Genomic DNA, 17,023 nt, shown 5'->3' on the forward strand with positions numbered 1-17,023 from the left:
TGGTATAAGCACTGTGACAGCATCCACCAAAGCTGAACATAAAAATATATTAAAAAAAGAACTTTACTAAAAAAAAAAACAAAAGAATACCATTTGATCTGGCAATTGTACTGAGAGGCATGAACAGGAATAGTCACAGCAAACTATTCTTAATAACCCCAGACAAACCAAATCTCTATCAAGAGTAAAATGTGTATATAAATGATGTCATACTCATACAGTGGAATACTCTAGAGCAATGAAAACATACAAACTATCTCTAAAGACAGCCACATGAACGAATCCCGCAAACAATGTTGAGCTTAAAAAAAAAAAAAATCCAGTCACAAAAGGGTAAAAACCAGACATTTGCACTGATAGAAATTTCAAAAGCAAGCCAAACCGAACTACAGTGGTAGCAGCCAGGAGAGGGGTTGCCTTTGGAGAACAGGGAAGGGGTGAAGACCAGAAAGGGTCATAGGTAGGGTTGCCATGTAAAATACAAGCTGCTCAGTTAAATTTGAATTTCAGATAAACAACAAAGAATCTTTTAATATATGTAGGTCCCATGCAATATTTGGGACGTGTATTTTTACTTGGTAAATCCAGCAACCCTAGTCAACGTTGATGCTTTGGGAGTCCTGGTAATATTTTCTTTCTTGATGTTCATTCTGTGATCATCCATTGTGCATTTTTCTGTATATGTGTTATACTTCACAATTAAAAAAAACTTTAAAAAAAGCAAAAGTACACTGAGTGCAGCCTTGCAGATTTTAAAATATCTCATTCAACCACTGTTCTTCCTTCCCACCCTTAATCACTGCACGTGAGAGCTGTGAATCTGAAGTGTTGCTAGGCCCAAAGCTGTGGGCTCTACGTTCAATTTTGACTACAATTACTTTTACGCAGCATGCTTCTTTACTTCTGGAATCTTTTTTCATGCCCTGCCTTTCAGGGGTCTTACTTAATTTGTGTGACTGGCTTAATCTTACCTAAGGGCAACGTTAGGCTGGAAGGCCAGCCTCTATGCATCAGCCAAGAAATGCACAAACCAGTGGTCAAGAAACAAGTTGAACTGGCCAGCTAACCTGTGGGGGTCAGAATGCAGTGGCCTGAAGCTATAAAGATAAGTGGTACTTTAGGGCCAACAACTTGGATGCAGACGTTGTTCAGGATCCATAAAGTCGAATGCTTCAATCTGCTGCCTGCTTTCTAAACTTAACAGAGGTTTACACAAATACCTTGAGTGGCTCCAGCAAGTTCCCTCCCATCAGTGTATTACTTACCTACTTCCTACAGACACAACTGGAAAACCCAAGTAAAGAGTAGTGACCAGTGCAAACAAAAACCTCAATCATTTTTCTGCCGTGGTTTAAATAAGATGCTATTTACTGGCAAAAGTTCTTGCATGCTCAAGGTTTTTAATGTTGTTGTGTTGTGTCGTTTGGTACTTTCATCTTGTTTTGAAATGAACCATTGCCAATTCTAAATGAAGAAAGAACTCCTCCACCTTTGGATCCTTCACTATAAAGTTTAGGATCAAACTTTATAGGCAGGTGGAACCCTTATCTGCCCCCTACCAGCCTTGAGAGTGCCAGGTTTCTTCACTCTAATAGCAAACTCTTTCACAAAGGGTATTAAGGCTCGTCGTGATTAGGCTCCCGGGCTGTGGAGACTGGTTGCCTGGAGGGAACCCAGCTTCACCACTGAGATTGTGTAGCTCTGGCCAGTGAGTGACTGACTCATCACTCTGTGCCTCAGTTTCCTCCACTGCAAAATGGGAATTAAAAATAGTAGCTAATACAAAGGGCTGTCGGGAACATCTAATGCTGTGTAAGGTGATTAAAGCACAGCTCCTGGCACACCTTCAACGCTCAACGATGACTATCATCAGCAACCTACCATCGGCTCCCATCGAGGGTCCTAACACCTATAAGGACTCCACTTCTGTATCTAACGTAGGAAAAGTATCCAGATGCAGTTGGAGAGAGGGGGAAGGGGAGGTAGAGAGTAAGGGTTCCACCAGCCTGCAAACTTTGGTCCAAGCTGCGCCTAATCCACAGAAGGCGAAGCAGCGTCAGGAGGCCTCCAGTAGGGGCCGGGGAAGTGTCCACACCTGCACCCCAGACTCCGGCCGGGACCTCTGACCTCGGGCGCCCTCACTATTCACGTCGCGGTTGAAGCTGTTGCCCTGCAGCAGCGGCAGCGCCATGGCTCTGAGCGTCCGAGGGTCAAGGGACCGAGAAGATGGGCCGGCAGGCAGCTGCCACCCTGAGGCCGCGCTGTTTGACCCCCGACCCCACGTTACCTAGAGACCGAAATAGGTGTCACAAAAGGAGAAGGGGCTTCGACAGGCCGGGGGCTCGGGGCGGGGCCGGGGCGGGGCTGGGGAAAAGCTCCCCGCCCGCACCTCCCCCCCCCACCCACTCAGCCGGGTACGGGTCTCCCGAGGCTTTTCTCTCCACTCGCATTGTGCAGGCACAAAGGCTGACGACCGCACCATTCCCCGCCCCCGCGGCTCGCTGGTTTAACCCTTGGATGGGGCTCAAAGCCTTTCATGTACTGAAGCTCCTCTGTTGCTTGCACATTTCTTGCCATTTGGTTATTAAATTTAGTTCAAACACACAGAAAAGTGCAGAAAATAAGATGACACCCGTGTGCTCCCAGAAATGTAACACCAGTGAATGTTACATTTACATCAGCTTTAATTTTGTAATGAAAACGTTCCAGATGAATCCAAAGCCACACATACCCCCCATCTGTCTCCCCACCCCCACCCGCGCGATCACCAGCACCGGAGAAAACCCATTCAGCGGTAACCACCATCCTCAGTCCTTCCTCTGTATCTTTTTATATTTGAACTAAACATTTGTAAGATGCTCGTTCCTGGTGCAATCATGGTGGCCAGGGGCGGCGTGAGTTGGCACAAAATGCAACCTCTGTCAGTCCATCATGCACCCAAGATGCCCAAGCCAGAAGCTCCTCTCCCCACGGCTACAGCTAATCCCTCCCTGAGTCCTACTCTACAGTTTGGACACGCTGGGTATCTCTCAGCCACCACCCCTTCTGTCTCAATCGAGACCCCATTATTTCTTGTCTGGTTTTCTTTTAAAACAAGCAAACAACAACAACAAAAAACAACTAAATAATCTTGCCTCCAGAGCCATCCTCTTATATAATTCATGATGCACCTGGTAACTCTTCTGCTTCAATATTCTTCTATCCTTCACGAGGCAGGCCAGCTCCTTAGCCCAGTCAGAGCCTATGTCAGAAGGCGCCCACGAACTCCCTCCATCCCTTTCTTTGCCCCGCTCCTCTACTCCAGCTTCGAGAAACCACTGGCAGTTTCCAAACCGGGCTCCGCAGTTTCTCCCCTCCGGGATTTTGCAAATGTCACTATCTGCTAGAAAACACCCTTCCTTCCTATCTTTAACCTGGGTAACCCCTTCTTGTCTTTCAGGACTTGGTTAAGCGTGGGAGAGAGGTGTGGAAGGCTTTGTCATTTCTGGAAAAACTTCCTCCACCTTCTCCACTCCCCCATCTGTATTAGGTGCCCATTCTAATGGTGGCTTTTGTGGTACTGCATTGTAATCATGGTTTTACTTGACTCTCTTCAAATGCCCCCAAGTTCTTCCAGGGCAGGGACTCTATCTCCTTTTTTATTCATTAAAAGCATACATTATTGTTTTTCTGTGTTTATAAATTTTACACTATAAATTTCTTTTTTTTTAAATTTATTTATTTTATTTATTTATCTTTGGCTGTGTTGGGTCTTCGTTGCTATGCGTGGGCTTTCTCTAGTTGCAGCTAGTGGGGGCTACTCTTCGTTGTGGTGCGCGGGCTTCTCATTGCAGTGGCTTCTCTTGTTGTGGAGCACGGGCTCTAGGCATGCGAGCTTCAGTAGTTGTGGCATGTGGGCTCAGTAGTTGTGGCTCCCTGGCTCTAGAGCGCAGGCTCAGTAGTTATGGCGCACGGGCTTAGTTGCTCAGCGGCATGTGGGATCTTCCCGGACCAGGGCTCGAACCCGTGTCCCCTGCATTGGCAGGTGGATTCTTAACCACTGCGCCACCAGGGAAGCCCTACACTATAAGTTTCTGCTACCTGCTTTTTTCACCTAAGATTTTGTTTTTGAGATTTCTACATGTTAACACATGTAGATCTATTTCATCCATTTTAAACGAATTGTATGATTATACCACAAATCACTGATCCCTCTGTTGTCAGCTGTTGATGTCATCTGTTGATGACGATGAGGTTGTTTCCAGTTTTTCAGTAGTTATCAACAATGCTGCAAAGAACAACCCTCTCCTGTTTCTTTGGAGATTATCTAGGCTATATACCTAAAGGTGGAATTGTTCACACCTTCATCTGTACTGGATCTCCAGAATCTTTGAACCGATTAAGAAAGTTCCCCTTTCACCTTCATCCTTTCAACAATAGGTATTATCAAATTGTATATTTTTGAACAATCATCTGAATAAATGTGAAATGGTATGCCATTGTTATTTTAATTTGTTTCTCCCTAATTCCTAGTGCAGTTGGTCATCCTTTCACAGGCTTGTTACCTTCTTCTGTGACTCATCCATTCATATCCTTTGCTGATTTCTCTATTTGATCATTTGTAACTTTTAATATATATTCTGGATACTAATCTTAGGCATAGCAAATATTTTCTCATCATTTGTGGTTTGTCTTCTCCATTTATAGATTTCTTTATTGTACATGAATATGTCATTTTACTCTACTTAGATCATTCTTTCCCATTATGGTTTGTGCTTTGTATGTAAATTCAAAAAATCCTGTAGAACAAAATTATTCTCCTACATGTTCTTACAAATATTTTTAAATGTTTCTTTTTTCTTACTTTTTAAATTGAAATAATTTCAAACTAATAGAAAAGTAGCAAGAATAGTACGAACAACTCCTGTTTGCCCTTCACCCAGATTCCCCCAATTGTTTTATATTTTACCATTCGTGTTTTATCATTCCTTCTGTATATCCAAATTTTCCATTTTAGAGTAAATACCAGACATCATGTCCCTTTACCCCTAAATACTACAGTATATATTTCCTAATAACAAGGACATTCTCTTACATAACTGAAGTACAGTAATCAAAATCAGAAAATTGGTATTAATTGAGTACTATTTCCTAATCTAAAATATTTAATTCAAATTTTGTCAATTGTCCCCAAAACGTTCTTTTTAGCAAAAAAAATTAGTTTAAAAAATCTGGTCCAGAATCTCATCTAACATCACAAATTAGTTGTCACATCTCTTTATTCTCCTTTGATCTGGAACAGTTCTTCCATCTTTCTTTGTCTTTCCTGACCTTGATATTGTTGAAGAGAATAGGCCTCTTCAACAAGAATAAGAACATTATTTGGTAGAATGTTCTTCAGTTTCGGTTTGACCAGTGTTTTCTCCTGAGTAAATGACTGTCTTTTTGTTCATGGCATTTTTAGCAGGAACACCACAAGAGGAACGCTGTGTCCTTCTCATTCATCAAAGGAGCAGGTACATAATGTGTATTTTAACCATCAACAGTGAAGTTAACTTTGATCACTGGTTAAGGTGGTGCATGCCAAGTTTCTCCACTGTAGTGACTTTTTTTTTGCCTTTCTAATTAATAAGAATTCTGTGAGGTGATCATTTGGAACTATGTAAATACCGAGTTCCTCATTAAACTACTAGCATCAATGATGATTTTGCCCAAATCATTTATTACCACTGTGATTGCCAAAGGATGATTCCTTAACTCCACCATTCCTTCTACATATATTAGTTGGCATTCTTCTACAAGGAAGAACTTTTCTTTCTCTCCATTTATTTATTTATTCATTCATTTACATCAGAATGGTCTACAGACTCTTGTTTTATTCCGTGCATTATGATCTGTTACTATTATTATTTATTTTGATGTTAAAATCGTCCTACATTTGGTCAGTGGGAGTCCCTCTAAGCTGACTCCTCTGTTCTTTTGATTTTCCCTACCATTTTTCAAGTACTTCCTTGTACTCTGTCACTACAAGATATTCGAGATATCTATGGTATAGGCAGACATAGATAGGCACAGATAGTATGTCTCTTTCCATTTCTGTCTTTGGATGGATAGATAGATAGATAGATATAAAGACATATTAAAACCCTTGAGTTTATACTGATATGTCCAATTTCAGTCAACACAATAGAGTATGTGGTCGAGTTCCCCTTTCCACATCTATAATGCCCTTCTCAAACTGTAAGAAATCTGATTCCAATTACCCTCAAAATATTTACTTATTTGCTCAATACTAAAAGACCCCCAAAGCAGTTTCAGAATAGCTAACTCATGTTATTGTGAAAACAAACCTACTAACTAAAGTTCAATATATGTTTTCAGGGTTTTTTTTTCTTTAGTCTTAATGTATTTAGTCAAAATACTGTGTTCCAAAATGAGTTGGCTGTGTTTCCCCACTCTTGTCCTCTCCTCCCTGTTTAGACTGATTATGTTACTCATTTGAAAAACAGTCTGGTTCATTCTTTTCCCATTTCTAGCTCTCGCTCAGTTTTTTGCTCCATCCTTGTCTGTTTCTCCTTTGTCTTTCTTATTTTGTAGTTGTGTTTCTCCCTTTTCCATTTGATTAATTTAGCTAGTGGTTTATATATTTTGTTACTTTTTTCAAAGAACCAGAATTTTGATTTATTACTCTGACCTACTGTTTTCTATTCCTAATCTTCATTATTTTTCTGCTTTTGCCTTTATTTTTTTCCTCTTTGCCCTTTCTTGTGGCTCATTTGTTGTTCTTTCTCTCACTTTTTAAGTTGACATAATTCATTCATTTTTATTGATTTAAGTGTTTAAGTATATGAATTTTTCCTCTGAGTTCTACTTTAAATGTATCCAATAGTGTCTGATATGTAGTGTTTTCATACTGGTTTGTTTGTTTTTAAAGATATTCTGTAATGTTGGCTTGTATTTTCCATTTCACTCCAGTTGTTTAATAGAAGACTTTTAAATTTCTAGTTGGAAAAAATTTTTTAATCCTAGTTCTATTTTACTGTGATAATAAAGTATTGTTTGTAATATTTCCATTGTATAAAACTTATTGTCGATTTCTTTGTGACCTAACATTTCATGGATTTTTGTAACTATGCTATGCGTAGCTGAGAAGGAAGGCATACTCCCTATTATTCAGTTCTAAAGTTCGTTATATGTAAATGAGATCTATTTTATTGATTATGTTGTTTACTTCTTCTGTATCCTTACTTATATTTCTGCCACTTGATCTGTTCTGCACTAGGAATGACCTATTAAAGTCTCCTATTAGCAATCTGTTTCTATCTGTATCATCTTGCATCTATAGTTTCTGCTTTTTAAAGATTTTTAGAGATTTGGTGCATAGGTTTTCATAACTGTTATACCTACATTGTGAAATTGAAATAAGATATCCTTTTTTGTCACATTTAATTATTTTTTGGCCTGAATTCTACTTTGTTTGATATCCTTGATCTCACAGTCCCCACTTATTTGTTATTTTCATTTTCTTATGCCTCTATTTTTAGCCTGTCTGACTCATTTTGATTTGAATGTATCTGCATACACCAGATATTTGGGTCTTGCTTTGTGAGCCATATTGAAAATATTTTTCTTTTAGTAGGTGAGTTAAGCCCATTCACACTTCTTGATAGGACATATTTTTTTTATCTCAACTCTGATATATTATTTTATATTGTAATCACCATGTAAACTATGTACGTTTACTGCTTCTTTTTCTTCATGATGTGTTTTCTTTGCTATTGTAATTTATAAATTCTCTTGGTGTTCAAGAAGGCTTGTGTTTTTGTTCTAGTGTTTATTTCTGTACTTATAACTTCTTTAAGACAATTGAACGTCTTCAGTTTTACCAAATAATATTAAATGTTTTAAAAGTGATTATAGCCAATACATTGAAATTTTCATTTCAATAAATATACTTTTATTTCTAGAAGTTTCCCTTGTTCTTTTTAAGTCTATATGTTCTTTCTTTTAAGTGGGATCCTGCTCTTATAATTTCTCTTGCTTATTTTCTCTTTAATCATTTTTAAAATACTTAGTTTAGGGTCCTTAACCAACAATTCTACCCTCTGATGTTCACCTTCCCTCTTTCCTGTGTTGGCTGACTCTTCTTTGTGTCAGATTGCTCCCTTGTGTGTTTATAAATGTTTCTGGTCATCCCATCTATGGGGCAAGTAGTAGAGCTGGGACTCCCACCTTCTGATTCCAAGTCCAGTGTCCTCTTCAATATGTCACAACTCACACACTCCACACCCAGAAGGCCTCTGCCTTCTACAAGGAGGATATTTTCCAAACAGAAAAGCGGTTCTAATAAGAATGACTTTCTTAAGGGGGTAACAGAACAAAATATCTTAAATTAGAGCTGTCCGAAAAATCTAGGGCCTGAGTCGGCCACACACATCTATCGCCCTGGCTGTTCACACATGCTATCTCCTTTGAGCACACTGATACCTCCACTTTTGTACTTCTGTAGATACTTCACACATAGAGTCTTACATTCATTGATTCAATCGTTTTCCATTTAGCAAATATTTATTGAGCATCTACTCTGATGTGCCAGGACCGCTTCCAGACATTGGGATTAATCAGTGATTAGGACAGAGTGAACACTTCTAAATACCCCAGATCGGAGATTCTCAGTCTTCTGCAACGTGCAACTTTTCTTCTTGCTTTGTTTTCCTTCCATGACACCTATCTTCCCATTCCTTCTGCTCTGACACATCTACCACAAAGGAACATCTGAAATGGCATGTATCTCTCTTTAAAATAAATTGAAAGTAAACGAGTTCTGAGACTTGCAAGACACCCCTGGAAATAACTGAAAACACTTTGGGGCATGTCAGGACCAGTTCTGGGAAGCACTGTTATTGATGTTCAAAGAATCTATGTTACACACACCCGTGGATGAAGAAAGCGCAGGGGAGGCCAGCAGAGCTAATACTTCTGAGCAAGCCCAAACTAGCCTATGAGCAAGGAAATATTTGCCCGGTTGGAGAATTTCTTTTGAGGAATGAGGTCATCCTGCAATCTAGAGCCTTTCGACAAGATGCAAGAGCCCTTGGCAGCAGGAGGGAGTGCCTTTGACAGTATTTCTGCTGGAACTTCCTTTTCTCCTCCATTGAAGCCTTGCCTCTCAAGCCTCCCTTGCCCTGATGTCCTCATAAATATCACTGCCCCATTCCTCTGAGCTCCTGAAAATTGATGCTCTTCATTATTTTGTGCTCACTTGGGTTATATCCACATTTCAAGTCCTCATCCTGAGCATTTAAAAGAAGAATTAGCACCAACCTTCACAAACTCTTCCAAAACATAGAAGAGAAGGGAGCACTCCCTAACTCATTCTATTAGGCTAGTATCACAAGAAAAGAAAGGTTATGAATACCCCTTAAGAACAGAGATACAGGAATCCTCAACAAAATACTAGCAAGCGAGATCCAGCTATATATAAAAAAGAGTATACACCATGACCAAGTGGGATTTATTCCAAGAATGCAGAGTTGGTTTAGCATCTGAAAATTAATTGATGTAATATATCATATTAACAGAATGAAGGACAAAAACCACATGATCATCTCAATAGACACAGAAAGAGCATTTGACAAAATCCAGCACTGTTTTTTGATAAAAACACTCAACAAACTGAGAATAGGAGGGAACTTCCTCAACCTAATAAAAGCCTTACACACACACACCAAAAAACAACAACAACAACAACAACAACAAAAATAAAATAAAAACACACACACACAGGTAACATCACGTCTGATAGTGAAATATAGGATACCCTCTCCCTAAGATCAGAAAAAAGACAAGAGTGTTCACTCTTGCCACTCTGTTCAACAATGCTCTCAGGGATACATGACCAATACACAGAAATCAATTGTATTTTTGTACATTAACAATGAACAATTTGAAAGCTAAATTAATATTTACAATAGCATCGAAAAGAATAAAATACTAAGGAATCAATTTAACCAAAAACTAAAACACTCGTACATGAAAACTACAAAACATCAGTGAAAGAAACTTAAAAAAAACCTTAAAAAATGGAAAGATACCTATTTCATGGATTGGAAGACTTAATATTGGTAAGATCGCAATGCTTTTCATATTGATCTAAAAATTTAATGCAATCACTATCATAATTTAAAATGCTTTTTTGCAGAAAACCTGATCTGAAAATTCACATGGAAACGCGAGGGACCCAAAATAGTTAAAACTGTCTTGAAAAAGAAGAACAAAGTTGGAGGATTTGTGCTTCCCAATTTCAAAACTTACTACAGAGCTACCATAATCAAGGCAGTGTGTTACTGGTATAAAGGTCACATACAGATCAATGGAATAAAATTGACAGTCCAGAAGTAAACTCTTACATTTACAGTCAATTGATTTTTGACAAGGGTGCCAAGATAATTCAGTGGAGGAAAGAATAATCTTTTCAACAAATAGTGCTGCAACAACTGGATATCCATATCTTAAGAATGAATTTGTACCCCTGCTACACACCAATACATGGTCATCATACCATAAACAAAAATTAAGTTGAAATGGACCAGAGACCTACATGTAAGAGCTAAAACTGTAAAACTCTTGGAAGAAAATATAGGAGTAAATCTTGAACTTAGTTTAGGCAATGATTTTCTTGGTATGACACCTAAAGCACAAGCAACAAAAGAAAAATAGACAAATTGATTTCATCAAATTTAAAAACTTTCATGCTTCAGAGGACACCATCAAGAAATGAAATGACAACTCACAGCAAGGGAGAAAATATCTGAAATCACATATCTTCTAAGGGACTTGTATCTAGAATTTATAAAGAACTCGTACAACTCAACAAAAAAGACAAGTGACCCAATTTAAAAATGGACAAAGGATTTGAATAGACATTTCTCCAAAGAAGATATACAAATGGCCAGTAAACATATGAGAAGATGTTCAATATCATTAGTTGTTTGGGAAATGGACATCAAAACCACAATGGGATACTACTTCACACCCACTAGATTGGTTATACTCAAAAAGATGGACAATAATAAGTATTGGTGCAGATGTGGAGAATTTGGAACCTGCATACATTCCTAATGGGATGTAAAATATTACATCTGCTTCGGAAAACCATTTGGCAGTTTCTATAAAAGTTAAACACAGAGTTTTACCATATGACCCAGAAATTCCATCTTTAGGTATATGCTCAGTAGAATTGAAAACATATGTCCACACAAAAACTTGTACATGAATGTTTATAGTAACATTATTCATAAGAGTTAAAAAGTGGAAATAACCCAAATGTCCATCATTTGATGAATGGATAAGCAAACTATGGTATATGCATACAATGGAGCATTATTTGGCCATAAAATTATATAAATTAACTGATTCATATTAATGTATCAGTTGATCAACCTTGAAAACATTATGTGAAGTGAAAAATGCAATATACAAAAGGCTATATATTGTATAAGTTCCTCATATGAAATATCCAAATAGGCAAATCCATAGAGAAAGGCTGTAGGTTAGTGGTTGCTGAGGGTTGGGAGCAGGAGAAATGGGGAGTGATTGTTAATGGGTTTCTTTTAGGGATGACATAAATGTTCTAGAATAAATGATGATCAATGTACTACTTGTAAATATATTAAAAGCCACTGAATTGTACACTTTAAAAGGTGAACTTTGTGGTATGTGAATTTTCTTTCAATAAAGCTATAAGGAAATATTTTTAATTCATTAAAATTAAATAAAATTAAAAATTCATTTCCTCAGTTGCACTAGTCATACTTCAAGTGCTCAATAGCCATACATGGCTAGTAGCTACCACATTGAGTACACAGATATAGAACATTTTGGGTTATCACAGAAAATTTTATTGAACAGTGTTGATCTAAGTCTCACTACAACATCCCAGAGATTTAAGAAATATATCAAACCCACGCAGTGTAAGGGCCTTATTTGAATTCTTACTTGGACAAACAGTAAAATAAAGTTGAGAAGATGGGGAAATTTTGAATATTGATTGGATGTTTGGTTATATTAGGAATTACTGTTAAATGTTTTAGGTATGACAATACAATCATGGTTACGTCTTCTGAAGGTACTTATCGTTTAGAGATAAATACTAAAGTACTTATGGATGAAATGATACAATGTCTGGGATTTGCTTCAAACTAACCCAGGGATCGGGAGATCAGCGCAAATAGATATAACAAAATTGGCCATGAGTCAATAACTGTTGAATTTCAACAATGGGTGTCTGGGAGCTCATTGTGCCCTTCTCTCTATCTTTGAAAATGTTGGAAATTTTTCATAATAAACAGTCAATAAACAAACAGGCAGCCACTACTTATTCGTATCTAATTGACAATTACCTCATGAAAGTATAGTGTTGTCAGATTTTCTAACGTTTTAAGAGAATTCAGAAATCCAGATTCTTATGTAAAATCTCTGGCATTTCATTGCTGGTTCATTTGTTTAATTACAGAGCACAAAAAAACAATCACATCTGGAGCCTGGGTTCAGTACACAGCCCCCACTCTACAAGGTCCAGTTTAGAATAATCAATAGAATTAATGGATTCTGAGGTCATCCATCATGAAAGTGATTTATTTTGAGCATATAATTAATATTGTGTATCTCATTTTTAAAAATTATGACCTATTTCAAAAAGGTACAAAGAATAATAAAATAATCACTCATATACCTGCTATGCAGCCTTAACAAATCTTAATATTTAGCCATATTTGCTTCACAAAGAAATAAAATGTTATGGATACCATTAATGTCCTCTTTCTGCCTCTCCTTAATCCCATTCCCTCTGCCTCTCCAAATAACACTATCCTGAAGTTTCCATCCATCTTTCCAACCAAATTTATAGAATTTCACTACAGCTGTATGTATTCATAAACAAATAAATGTTTTTGTCCTGTTTCCAGATGTTAAATAAGCAGTTTCATTTTTTAAAAAATCAATTGCGCTTCTATCTACCAACAACAAACAGCTAGAAAACTAACTTTTAAAAAGACCATTTAGAATAAATCAAAAAGTAATATCTATCTAGGAATAAAGCTAACAGAAGATAAGCAAGACATTTAGGGAGAAAATGATAAACTACTTTGAAAGGCATTAAAGAAGACCTAAATAAATGGAGAAATATATTACATTCATGGGCTGGAAGATTCAATATCATGAACATATCAATTCTCCTTAATGTCATTCCAGTCACAATCCCAAAAGAGACATAAAGTGGAGGGGGAAAAAAATCAAGTTGCAGAAGACAACGTACAAAATGATCTATTTATATCAATTTCAAAAACACACAAAAGCAAACAATATATTGTTTAGCTATACAAACATATATGCAAACTAGAATGAAAAGTAAGAATGTGATAAGTGGAAATACATGATAAGAGCTACAATTGAGTAGGAAGGGAACAGGAATTCAAAGGTGACGAAAATGTTCTATTTCTTAAACAGAGGGACGTGAACATGAGTGCTCATCGTATGAAAATTCTTTATACCTTACACATGCTTTATAAATAGTGTTTTGTGTTCAATCAATATTTAATAAAGACCAATTTTTTAAAAATAATGATATACATCTATAACACTACCATGGCAATATGTCAACAACATATACGGTCAAGTGATAATGTTGAAAACCCTTATACACAATATTAATTAAAATATGTACCAAAATATTAAGAGTGGCGGTGTAAAATATTACATAGAATATGCACAAATTGTTAATAGTGGTTATGTATAATATTAAATAAAATATGCACCTAATTTTAATAATGGTTATATATAATATTAAGTAAAATGTGCACCAAATTAACAGTGGTTATGTCCTAGGGAAAGTTTGGCTGTCTTTAATTTTCTCTGTTGTATAGGAGTTGGATATTTTGCAATTCACCATCAGAAAAAAAAAAAAGAAAACAGAAAAAATTTTAATAACAAAGAATCATAGACTTGCAGGAAATATTCAAGGTATATTATATGGAGAAAAGACTGGATGGATTAAAAGAGAAAACCCTGAGAGCAAAGCAAAAACAGGGGAGGGGGGTCTTAAAGTGATTCAAAGATGGGGTAAAGTGTGGTGACCAAGGAACTGTAAAGAAAGAGCTAGATTCAAAACACTTCATGGAAGGGCTCTAGGGACAATGAGACAAGAAAGTGCCTACATCTAAGGGGTGGGGAGAAAGGGAAGATATGCTTTCAGGGGGAGGTAGAAATTATATGTCTGAGACATAATAGCAAACTTACCTCGTTCTCTTTTTATAAATGAGAATATAGGCACAGAGAGTTTGAGCAACTTGTCCAAGTTTCTCAGCTGACAAGTGATAGAAGTGGAATTCAAATCCCAGCTGTCCACAGCCAAGGCCTTTGCGCTTAACTGCTATACAGGTGCACCTCTTGCTATCCATTAGGCAATGTCCAGTTCCACTTCTTTGATATTAGTGGTTAGGGGAGTTTAAAGGAGATGTTAGTACCGAGGACAGAATATTTGGGAGTACACTACATAGAGATAGCTGTTAAAACTGAAAATGAGTTCTCTGATAGGAGATTACAAATGATACAAAGAAGAGAACTGAAGAAAATCTTGGAAAACAGACCCCTTTACTACCGCTATTATCTTAACAAAGTCAAGTGATAAGAAATAGAAGTGACAAGAATTAGAGAAAGACATGTGTTCAAATCCCACCTCTGCTACTTACTAGCTGGGTGATCTCAGGGAAAACCGCTTAACCTCTCTGTGTGGCAGTTTCTCATCTGTAAAATAGATGGCCATGAGAATTACATGAAATTGTATGTAAAGTACTTAGTATTGTAGCAGCCATATAATGGGTGCTCAATAAATGCCACTTTATTTTTAATTTTGTATTAGAAACAGGAAGATCAGAGACTGAGAAAGTAGTATTTAGGCACATAAACATATTTGTTGAAACTCTAAAGAAATGTGCTTCTTCCTGACATTTTTATAAAAGTTCTCCATTTCTTAGGGCAAGCTAATCTCTCCCTTGCCTCCCAGTTACCAAATTATGCATCACTTTACTCATTACTTTGATCTATTTCCCTTCTAAGTAGAGGTACCCTTTCTTTCTTTTTTTCTTTCTTTCTTTTCTTCTCTAAGTGAGAGAATCATAGGCGTGAGAAAACAAGGAAATAGAGCAGATCTGAGAACCATATCACAAATAAACACTGTAAAATACATGTGTTAAAGTTATTTTTAAAATAAAAAAATACAAATTTGAGAAAAGGACAGTATACTACCAAAAAGGATAAGGAATAATTGCAATATGAATTCTAGAAATGATAAATGTTATCACTAAAGTTAAAACCTCAGTGGACAATTTAAGGAATTAGATATATTTGAAGAGCGGACTGGTGACTTGAAAGACATTTCTTGGGATATTTCCCAGAATGCAACACAAAGAGATTAAGAGCTGGAAAATATGAATGAGTGACAAAGAAAGAGGCATGTAGAAAAGCATGAAAGAGTCCAACATATACTTAATAGAGTTCCAGAAAGAGAAATTAAACAGAATGTGGAAAAAAACAACCTTCAAAGGGGCAATGACTAAGGATTCTCCACAGTGCTTGAAGACATGAATCCTTAGTTACAGGAAAAACAACAGATCGCAATCCAAATAAATAAAAATAAATTTCAGCCACAAAAGCTCACCATGAAAGCTTATCAAATATATGCAGTTAACACGCCACCATCAAAAAAAAAAAACCCAAAAAACAAAAAACAAGCCACCATCAACATTATAGAGAAATATAGTTAAAAACAAGTCAAGAGAACAAAAATGAGTGATGCTGGAACTCTCATACATTGTTGGTGGGAATGCAAAATGGTATAGCTGCTCTGGAAAGTGGTTTAGCAGTTTCTTATAAAATTAAACATACACTTATCATGTGACCCCAAAATCCCTCTCCTGGGTATTTACCCTAAAGAAATAAACTCATATGCTCAAAAACAGTGTGCATTAAAAAATTTGTGTGCAAACATTTATAACTGTTTTAGCTGTAATAGCCCAGAACTGGAAACAACACAAATGTCCTTCAATGAGAGAATGGATAAACAAACTGTGATACTTCCATAGAATTGAATACTACTCAGCTATAAAAATGAACTACCAATACAAGCAACACCGTGGATAAATCTCAAATGCATTCTGCTAAGTGAAGGAAATCTGACATAAGGATCCATACTGTATGGTTGCATTTATATGACTTTCTTGAAAAGACAAAACTGTAGTGATGGAAGACAGATCTGTGGTTGCCAGGGGTTAGAAGGGGAGCACGAGAAAGTTTTGGGATGTTGCAACTGTTCTATATGCTGACTGTGGTAAGGGTAACACAAATCTACATGTTTTAAAATTCACAGAGCCACACATCAAATGAAAAAGTCAATGTTACAATATGATAATTTAAAAATGAAAAGTGGAAAACCTGACTAAATCAATAACCTTGGAAGAAATAAAAAAGACAATCCAAGATTACTGCTAAAAAGCCACCAGGCCCAGGGGGTTTAATGGGCGATGTCTCCTAACCCTTCAAAGAACAGATGTTCTCCTCGTTACACTGATCAAGAACTTCTAAAAATATTGTTTCCAACTCTCCTTCTGTTATGCTAACTAGCAAAACCCTAATACTGATATCAGATAAAAAGAGTGCTAGCAAAGAAAGAAGGGAAAGAGGAAAGGAGGAAGGGAAAGGAGGAGAGGGCAAGAAAAAACTATGGGTGAATCTCAGTTATGAACATAGTTGCTAAAATCCTAAATAAAATCTTAGAAAATTGAACCTAGCAACATATTGAACAAATGATACATCGTGACAAGGAAGAGGAGAAAATTCCCAAAGAATATTTTAGGCTTTAGAGGAACTCAATAAAACAAAAACTCAAGGTAGATTGATAAAGCCACAAAGTAAGACAGCTGTGAGGCTAAGGGAAGATGCTTGTACATGCAGTGTATCTAAATGTACAGAAAAAGATCTGTGTTTCCAT

The 17,023-nt window shown here is 36.9% G+C and overlaps 1 protein-coding gene across 1 annotated transcript in view; it reads right to left on the reverse strand.

Annotated features, from left to right (window-relative positions):
* EFHC2 (EF-hand domain containing 2) overlaps window positions 1–17,023 on the reverse strand; it is a 208,047-nt gene that overhangs the window by 179,694 nt on the left and 11,330 nt on the right.

This window comes from Balaenoptera physalus (genome assembly GCF_965194825.1).
Source record: "Balaenoptera physalus genome assembly, chromosome: X".
Classification (NCBI taxonomy): domain Eukaryota; kingdom Metazoa; phylum Chordata; class Mammalia; order Artiodactyla; family Balaenopteridae; genus Balaenoptera; species Balaenoptera physalus.